The following is a 9,770-nucleotide window of genomic DNA, read 5'->3' as shown; positions in this document are numbered from 1 at the left end:
GCTATTTTAGAATAAATTAAAGTTAAAGCTTGTTAAATGAAGTTTACTGATCTTTGTATTGTGTAGTGAAAGATGAAAATTATTCTTAAAACACACTTCCTTTTGCAGATGACTTAAAATTTTGTGACAATGGTAAAGTTTTTACAGTTCTGCAAATGAATACCTTTATGTCTAATATTGATGGAAATTCTCGTTTTATTTTTAAATCTGTGAATGCTAATCTATAAACATGTTTTGAAATGGAAACCTCTATAATTAGTAGCCACAAATGAGAGTTATTTAATTTATAGTACTCGGTCTAGTGGTTTAAATTTCGCAGGGGTTTTATTTTTGCTATATTCCGCAAAAATTAATCTCTGCAAACTTGTTTTTAAAAAGATATTGTGAAATTTAGTAGCTGGTTTATAGTAATATGTTCCTGAAACATGTCTTAAATTGGTTATTGAATGAACTGTGTAAAAAGTTACACAAAACAAGTATCAATTTAACTGTGAAATTCTTCAGTCAGCGTATAACTACATGAGTACTTATAAAATGTGGTCGGAACTCATCCATCTTCTCAGCCCAACTCGAGAGGACAGACATCAAATGTAACCACCACCTTTTTTATCTTGTTTAAGTATCTTTGTCTGCTGAGTCAGGGCTTTCTTTGTTCTATCAGGGAGTTGTTTTTCACTTGAAGAAAACCTGCCGACCTTGGTACTTTTGTTGTCCTGTCAGCTGTTCTACTAATCTGCTACTGTGGATGTGGCCGTAGGCCGAGCTTTTGTTGTATTCATAAACCAAGATAATCGAGACTTTGTGTATTGGGTACTTATTTTTAATTGGTTTTAATTTTACTATAAACTTACCTTAGCAGTTGTTATCCTGTTTGATAATACAGTTATTGTGGTGGGTGTGATACCCATAAAAAATCTAAACATAACTTTAAAGCATTACCACTTTAGATTTCTCAGGGTTGTTGATCACACAAGTATAAAGAAATAAGTTATAAAACTAAAAATCATGCATAGAAGATATAATAACCTGGACTGATATACCCATCAATATTTAAAACTCTCTGACCTTCATCAGCAACATTTAGAATTGCAACATGATGTAGGCAATAAACTTCTTAAAAAGGTAAAACTATAATTCATATATAGTAGTGAGGAATCAATCTTCATTAGGCAGGTTTGTAAGCAGGTGACCTTCATTAGACAGGTTTGTAAGCAGGTGACCTTCATTAGACAGGTTTGTAAGCAGGTGTCCTTCATTAGACAGGTTTGTAAGCAGGTGTCCGTCATCAGACAGGTTTGTAGCAGGTGTCCTTCATTAGGAGTTTGTAAGCAGGTGTCCTTCATTAGGGAAGTTTGTAAGCAGGTGACCTTCATTAGGCAGGTTTGTAAGCAGGTGTCCTTCATTAGGCAGGTTTGTAAGCAGGTGTCCTTCATTAGGCAGGTTTGTAAGCAGGTGACCTTCATTAGGCAGGTTTGTAAGCAGGTGTCCTTCATTAGACAGGTTTGTAAGCAGGTGTCCTTCATTAGGCAGGTTTGTAAGCAGGTGTCCTTCATTAGGCAGGTTTGTAAGCAGGTGTCCTTCATTAGCAGGTTTGTAGGTGTCCTTCATTAGGCAGGTTTGTAAGCAGGTGTCCTTCATTAGGCAGGTTTGTAGCAGGTGTCCTTCATTAGGCAGGTTTGTAAGCAGGTGTCCTTCATTAGACAAGTTTGTAAGCAGGTGTCCTTCATTAGGCAGGTTTGTAAGCAGGTGTCCTTCATAGGCAGGTTTGTAGCAGGTGTCCTTCATTAGGCAGGTTTGTAAGCAGGTGTCCTTCATTAGGCAGTTTGTAGGCAGGTGCCCTTCATTAGGCAGGTTTGTAAGCAGGTGTCCTTCATTAGGCAAGTTTGTAAGCAGGTGTCCTTCATTAGGCAAGTTTTGTAAGCAGGTGTCCTTCATTAGGCAAGTTTTGTAAGCAGGTGTCCTTCATTAGACAGGTTTGTAAGCAGGTGTCCTTCATTAGGCAAGTTTGTAAGCAGGTGTCCTTCATTAGGCAAGTTTGTAAGCAGGTGTCCTTCATTAGACAAGTTTGTAAGCAGGTGTCCTTCATTAGGCAGGTTTGTAAGCAGGTGTCCTTCATTAGGCAGGTTTGTAAGCAGGTGTCCTTCATTAGACAGTTTGTAAGCAGGTGTCCTTCATTAGACAGGTTTGTAAGCAGGTGTCCTTCATTAGGCAGGTTTGTAAGCAGGTGTCCTTCATTAGGCAGGTTTTGTAAGCAGGTGTCCTTCATTAGGCAGGTTTGTAAGCAGGTGTCCTTCATTAGACAAGTTTGTAAGCAGGTGTCCTTCATTAGGCAGGTTTTTAAAGCAGGTGTCCTTCATTAGGCAGGTTTGTAAGCAGGTGTCCTTCATTAGGCAGGTTTGTAAGCAGGTGTCCTTCATTAGGCAGGTTTGTAAGCAGGTGTCCTTCATTAGGCAGGTTTGTAAGCAGGTGTCCTTCATTAGGCAGGTTTGTAAGCAGGTGTCCTTCATTAGGCAGGTTTGTAAGCAGGTGTCCTTCATTAGGCAGGTTTGTTAGCAGGTGTCCTTCATTAGACAGGTTTGTAAGCAGGTGTCCTTCATTAGGCAGGTTTGTAAGCAGGTGTCCTCATAGATTTGAGCCTTCATTAGGCAGGTTTGTAAGCAGGTGTCCTTCATTAGACAGGTTTGTAAGCAGGTGTCCTTCATTAGACAGGTTTGTAAGCAGGTGTCCTTCATTAGGCAGGTTTGTAAGCAGGTGTCCTTCATTAGGCAGGTTTGTAAGCAGGTGTCCTTCATTAGACAGGTTTGTAAGCAGGTGTCCTTCATTAGGCAGGTTTGTAAGCAGGTGTCCTTCATTAGGCAGGTTTGTAAGCAGGTGTCCTTCATTAGACAGGTTTGTAAGCAGGTGTCCTTCATTAGACAGGTTTGTAAGCAGGTGTCCTTCATTAGGCAGGTTTGTAAGCAGGTGTCCTTCATTAGACAGGTTTGTAAGCAGGTGTCCTTCATTAGACAGTTTGTAAGCAGGTGTCCTTCATTAGGCAGGTTTGTAAGCAGGTGTCCTTCATTAGACAGGTTTGTAAGCAGGTGTCCTTCATTAGGCAGGTTTGTAAGCAGGTGTCCTTCATTAGGCAGGTTTGTAAACAGGTGTCCTTCATTAGACAGTTTGTAAGCAGGTGTCCTTCATTAGGCAGGTTTGTAAGCAGGTGTCCTTCATTAGACAGGTTTGTAAGCAGGTGTCCTTCATTAGGCAAGTTTGTAAGCAAGTGTCCTTCATTAGACAGGTTTGTAAACAGGTGTCCTTCATTAGGCAAGTTTGTAAGCAGGTGTCCTTCATTAGGCAGGTTTGTAAGCAGGTGTCCTTCATTAGACAGGTTTGTAAGCAGGTGTCCTTCATTAGGCAAGTTTGTAAAGCAGGTGTCCTTCATTAGGCAGGTTTGTAAGCAGGTGTCCTTCATTAGGCAGGTTTGTAAGCAGGTGTCCTTCATTAGGCAGGTTTGTAAGCAGGTGTCCTTCATTAGGCAGGTTTGTAAGCAGGTGTCCTTCATTAGACAGGTTTGTAAGCAGGTGTCCTTCATTAGGCAAGTTTGTAAGCAGGTGTCCTTCATTAGGCAGGTTTGTAAGCAGGTGTCCTTCATTAGGCAGGTTTGTAAGCAGGTGTCCTTCATTAGGCAGTTTGTAGGCAGGTGCCCTTCATTAGGCAGGTTTGTAAACAGGTGTCCTTCATTAGGCAGGTTTGTAAGCAGGTGTCCTTCATTAGACAGGTTTGTAAGCAGGTGTCCTTCATTAGGCAGGTTTGTAAGCAGGTGTCCATTCATTAAGCAGGTTTGTAAAGCAGGTGTCCTTCATTAGACAGGTTTGTAAGCAGGTGTCCTTCATTAGGCAGGTTTGTAAGCAGGTGTCCTTCATTAGACAGGTTTGTAAACAGGTGTCCTTCATTAGACAGGTTTGTAAGCAGGTGTCCTTCATTAGACAGGTTTGTAAACAGGTGTCCTTCATTAGGCAAGTTTGTAAGCAGGTGTCCTTCATTAGGCAAGTTTGTAAGCAGGTGTCCTTCATTAGGCAAGTTTGTAAGCAGGTGTCCTTCATTAGGCAGGTTTGTAAACAGGTGTCCTTCATTAGGCAGGTTTGTAAACAGGTGTCCTTCATTAGGCAAGTTTGTAAGCAGGTGTCCTTCATTAGGCAGTTTGTAAGCAGGTGTCCTTCATTAGGCAGGTTTGTAAGCAGGTGTCCTTCATTAGGCAGGTTTGTAAGCAGGTGTCCTTCATTAGGCAAGTTTGTAAGCAGGTGTCCTTCATTAAGCAGGTTTGTAAGCAGGTGTCCTTCATTAGGCAGGTTTGTAAGCAGGTGTCCTTCATTAGGCAAGTTTGTAAGCAGGTGTCCTTCATTAGGCAGTTTGTAAGCAGGTGTCCTTCATTAGGCAAGTTTGTAAGCAGGTGTCCTTCATTAGGCAGGTTTGTAAGCAGATGTCCTTCATTAGGCAGGTTTGTAAACAGGTGTCCTTCATTAGGCAGGTTTGTAAGCAGGTGTCCTTCATTAGGCAGTTTGTAAGCAGGTGTCCTTCATTAGGCAAGTTTGTAAGCAGGTGTCCTTCATTAGACAGGTTTGTAAGCAGGTGTCCTTCATTAGGCAAGTTTTGTAAGCAGGTGTCCTTCATTAGGCAAGTTTTGTAAGCAGGTGTCCTTCATTAGGCATGTTTGTAAGCAGGTGTCCTTCATTAGGCAAGTTTGTAAGCAGGTGTCCTTCATTAGGGAAGTTTGTAAGCAGGTGACCTTCATTAGGCATATTTGTAAGCAGGTGACCTTCATTAGGCAGGTTTGTAAGCAGGTGACCTTCATTAGGCAGGTTTGTAAGCAGGTGTCCTTCATTAGGCAAGTTTGTAAGCAGGTGTCCTTCATTAGGCAAGTTTGTAAGCAGGTGACCTTCATTAGGCAGGTTTGTAAGCAGGTGTCCTTCATTAGGCAGGTTTGTAAGCAGGTGTCCTTCATTAGGCAGTTTGTAAGCAGGTGTCCTTCATTAGGCAGTTTTGTAAGCAGGTGTCCTTCATTAGGCAAGTTTGTAAGCAGGTGTCCTTCATTAGGCAAGTTTGTAAGCAGGTGTCCTTCATTAGGCAAGTTTGTAAGCAGGTGTCCTTCATTAGACAGGTTTGTAAGCAGGTGTCCTTCATTAGGCAGGTTTGTAAGCAGGTGACCTTCATTAGGCAGTTTGTAAGCAGGTGCCCTTCATTAGACAGGTTTGTAAGCAGGTGTCCTTCATTAGGCAAGTTTGTAAGCAGGTGTCCTTCATTAGGGAAGTTTGTAAGCAGGTGACCTTCATTAGGCAGGTTTGTAAGCAGGTGTCCTTCATTAGGCAGGTTTGTAAGCAGGTGTCCTTCATTAGGCAAGTTTGTAAGCAGGTGTCCTTCATTAGGCAGTTTGTAAGCAGGTGTCCTTCATTAGGCAAGTTTGTAAGCAGGTGTCCTTCATTAGGCAGATGACCTTCATTAGGCAGTTTGTAAGCAGGTGTCCTTCATTAGGCAGGTTTGTAAGCAGGTGTCCTTCATTAGGCAGGTTTGTAAGCAGGTGACCTTCATTAGGCAAGTTTGTAAGCAGGTGTCCTTCATTAGACAGGTTTGTAAGCAGGTGTCCTTCATTAGGCAGGTTTGTAAGCAGGTGACCTTCATTAGGCAAGTTTGTAAGCAGGTGACCTTCATTAGGCAGGTTTGTAAGCAGGTGACCTTCATTAGGCAGGTTTGTAAGCAGGTGTCCTTCATTAGGCAGGTTTGTAAGCAGGTGTCCTTCATTAGGCAAGTTTGTAAGCAGGTGACCTTCATTAGGCAGGTTTGTAAGCAGGTGACCTTCATTAGGCAGGTTTGTAAGCAGGTGTCCTTCATTAGGCAGGTTTGTAAGCAGGTGTCCTTCATTAGGCAGGTTTGTAAGCAGGTGTCCTTCATTAGGCAGGTTTGTAAGCAGGTGTCCTTCATTAGGCAGGACTGTTAGCAACTTTGTAAGCAGGTGTCCTTCATTAGACAGGTTTGTAAGCAGGTGACCTTCATTAGGCAGGTTTGTAAGCAGGTGACCTTCATTAGGCAAGTTTGTAAGCAGGTGACCTTCATTAGGCAGGTTTGTAAAGCAGGTGTCCTTCATTAGACAGGTTTGTAAGCAGGTGTCCTTCATTAGGCAAGTTTGTAAGCAGGTGACCTTCATTAGGCAGGTTTGTAAGCAGGTGACCTTCATTAGGCAGGTTTGTAAGCAGGTGTCCTTCATTAGGCAGGTTTGTAAGCAGGTGTCCTTCATTAGGCAGTTTGTAAGCAGGTGTCCTTCATTAGGCAGTTTGTAAGCAGGTGTCCTTCATTAGGCAGTTTGTAAGCAGGTGTCCTTCATTAGGCAGGTTTGTAAGCAGGTGTCCTTCATTAGGCAAGTTTGTAAGCAGGTGTCCTTCATTAGACAGGTTTGTAAGCAGGTGTCCTTCATTAGGCAGGTTTGTAAGCAGGTGTCCTTCATTAGACAGGTTTGTAAGCAGGTGTCCTTCATTAGGCAGGTTTGTAAGCAGGTGTCCTTCATTAGGCAGGTTTGTAAGCAGGTGTCCTTCATTAGGCAAGGTTTGTAAGCAGGTGTCCTTCATTAGGCAGGTTTGTAAGCAGGTGTCCTTCATTAGGCAGGTTTGTAAGCAGGTGTCCTTCATTAGGCAGGTTTGTAAGCAGGTGTCCTTCATTAGGCAGGTTTGTAAGCAGGTGTCCTTCATTAGGCAGTTTGTAAGCAGGTGTCCTTCATTAGGCAGGTTTGTAAGCAGGTGTCCTTCATTAGGCAAGTTTGTAAGCAGGTGTCCTTCATTAGGCAAGTTTGTAAGCAGGTGTCCTTCATTAGACAGGTTTGTAAGCAGGTGTCCTTCATTAGGCAGGTTTGTAAGCAGGTGTCCTTCATTAGGCAGGTTTGTAAGCAGGTGTCCTTCATTAGGCAGGTTTGTAAGCAGGTGTCCTTCATTAGGCAGGTTTGTAAGCAGGTGTCCTTCATTAGGCAAGTTTGTAAGCAGGTGTCCTTCATTAGGCAGGTTTGTAAGCAGGTGTCCTTCATTAGGCAAGTTTGTAAGCAGGTGTCCTTCATTAGGCAGGTTTGTAAGCAGGTGTCCTTCATTAGGCAAGTTTGTAAGCAGGTGTCCTTCATTAGGCAGGTTTGTAAGCAGGTGTCCTTCATTAGGCAGGTTTGTAAGCAGGTGTCCTTCATTAGACAGGTTTGTAAGCAGGTGTCCTTCATTAGGCAAGTTTGTAAGCAGGTGTCCTTCATTAGGCAGGTTTGTAAGCAGGTGACCTTCATTAGGCAGGTTTGTAAGCAGGTGTCCTTCATTAGACAGGTTTGTAAGCAGGTGTCCTTCATTAGGCAGGTTTGTAAGCAGGTGTCCTTCATTAGGCATGTTTGTAAACAGGTGTCCTTCATTAGGCAGGTTTGTAAGCAGGTGTCCTTCATTAGACAGGTTTGTAAGCAGGTGACCTTCATTAGGCAGATTTGTAAGCAGGTGTCCTTCATTAGGCAGTTTGTAAGCAGGTGTCCTTCATTAGACAGGTTTGTAAGCAGGTGTCCTTCATTAGGCAGGTTTTCTAAGCAGGTGTCAGGTGTCCTTCATTAGGCAGGTTTGTAAGCAGGTGTCCTTCATTAGGCAGGTTTGTAAGCAGGTGTCCTTCATTAGGCAAGTTTTGTAAGCAGGTGTCCTTCATTAGACAGGTTTGTAAGCAGGTGTCCTTCATTAGGCAAGTTTGTAAGCAGGTGTCCTTCATTAGGCAGGTTTGTAAGCAGGTGTCCTTCATTAGGCAGGTTTGTAAGCAGGTGTCCTTCATTAGGCAGGTTTGTAAGCAGGTGTCCTTCATTAGACAAGTTTGTAAGCAGGTGTCCTTCATTAGACAGGTTTGTAAGCAGGTGTCCTTCATTAGACAGGTTTGTAAGCAGGTGTCCTTCATTAGGCAGGTTTGTAAGCAGGTGTCCTTCATTAGGCAAGTTTGTAAGCAGGTGTCCTTCATTAGACAGGTTTGTAAGCAGGTGTCCTTCATTAGACAGGTTTGTAAGCAGGTGTCCTTCATTAGGCAAGTTTGTAAGCAGGTGTCCTTCATTAGGCAGGTTTGTAAGCAGGTGTCCTTCATTAGGAAGTTTGTAAGCAGGTGTCCTTCATTAGACAGGTTTGTAAGCAGGTGTCCTTCATTAGACAGGTTTGTAAGCAGGTGTCCTTCATTAGACAGGTTTGTAAGCAGGTGTCCTTCATTAGGCAAGTTTGTAAGCAGGTGTCCTTCATTAGGCAAGTTTGTAAGCAGGTGTCCTTCATTAGGCAAGTTTGTAAGCAGGTGTCCTTCATTAGGCAAGTTTGTAAGCAGGTGTCCTTCATTAGGCAAGTTTGTAAGCAGGTGTCCTTCATTAGGCAGGTTTGTAAGCAGGTGTCCTTCATTAGGCAGGTTTGTAAGCAGGTGTCCTTCATTAGGCAAGTTTGTAAGCAGGTGTCCTTCATTAGGCAGGTTTGTAAGCAGGTGTCCTTCATTAGACAAGTTTGTAAGCAGGTGTCCTTCATTAGGCAAGTTTGTAAGCAGGTGTCCTTCATTAGGCAAGTTTGTAAGCAGGTGTCCTTCATTAGGCAAGTTTGTAAGCAGGTGTCCTTCATTAGGCAGGTTTGTAAGCAGGTGTTGTTCATTAGGCAGGTTTGTAAGCAGGTGTCCTTCATTAGGCAAGTTTGTAAGCAGGTGTCCTTCATTAGGCAAGTTTGTAAGCAGGTGTCCTTCATTAGGCAGGTTTGTAAGCAGGTGTCCTTCATTAGGCAAGTTTGTAAGCAGGTGTCCTTCATTAGGCAAGTTTGTAAGCAGGTGTCCTTCATTAGACAAGTTTGTAAGCAGGTGTCCTTCATTAGGGAAGGTTTGTAAGCAGATGATCTTCATTAAGCAGGTTTGTAAGCAGATGATCTTCATTAGACAAGTTTGTAAGCAGGTGTCCTTCATTAGGCAGGTTTGTAAGCAGGTGTCCTTCATTAGGCAGTTTGTAAGCAGGTGTCCTTCATTAGACAAGTTTGTAAGCAGGTGTCCTTCATTAGGCAGTTTGTAAGCAGGTGTCCTTCATTAGACAAGTTTGTAAGCAGGTGTCCTTCATTAGGCAAGTTTGTAAGCAGGTGTCCTTCATTAGGCAGGTTTGTAAGCAGGTGTCCTTCATTAGGCAGGTTTGTAAGCAGGTGTCCTTCATTAGGCAGGTTTGTAAGCAGGTGTCCTTCATTAGGCAGTTTGTAAGCAGGTGTCCTTCATTAGGCAAGTTTGTAAGCAGGTGTCCTTCATTAGGCAGGTTTGTAAGCAGGTGTCCTTCATTAGGCAGGTTTGTAAGCAGGTGTCCTTCATTAGGCAGTTTGTAAACAGGTGTCCTTCATTAGACAAGTTTGTAAGCAGGTGTCCTTCATTAGACAGGTTTGTAAGCAGGTGTCCTTCATTAGGCAGGTTTGTAAGCAGGTGTCCTTCATTAGACAGGTTTGTAAGCAGGTGTCCTTCATTAGGCAAGTTTGTAAGCAGGTGTCCTTCATTAGGCAAGTTTGTAAGCAGGTGTCCTTCATTAGGCAGGTTTGTAAGCAGGTGTCCTTCATTAGGCAGGTTTGTAAGCAGGTGTCCTTCATTAGGCAGGTTTGTAAGCAGGTGACCTTCATTAGGCAAGTTTGTAAGCAGGTGACCTTCATTAGGCAGTTTGTAAGCAGGTGTCCTTCATTAGGCAGGTTTGTAAGCAGGTGTCCTTCATTAGGCAAGTTTGTAAGCAGGTGTCCTTCATTAGGCAGGTTTGTAAGCAGGTG

This window comes from Argopecten irradians, chromosome 8 (genome assembly GCF_041381155.1).
Source record: "Argopecten irradians isolate NY chromosome 8, Ai_NY, whole genome shotgun sequence".
NCBI classification, from domain to species: domain Eukaryota; kingdom Metazoa; phylum Mollusca; class Bivalvia; order Pectinida; family Pectinidae; genus Argopecten; species Argopecten irradians.
This window is presented reverse-complemented; position numbering follows the sequence as displayed.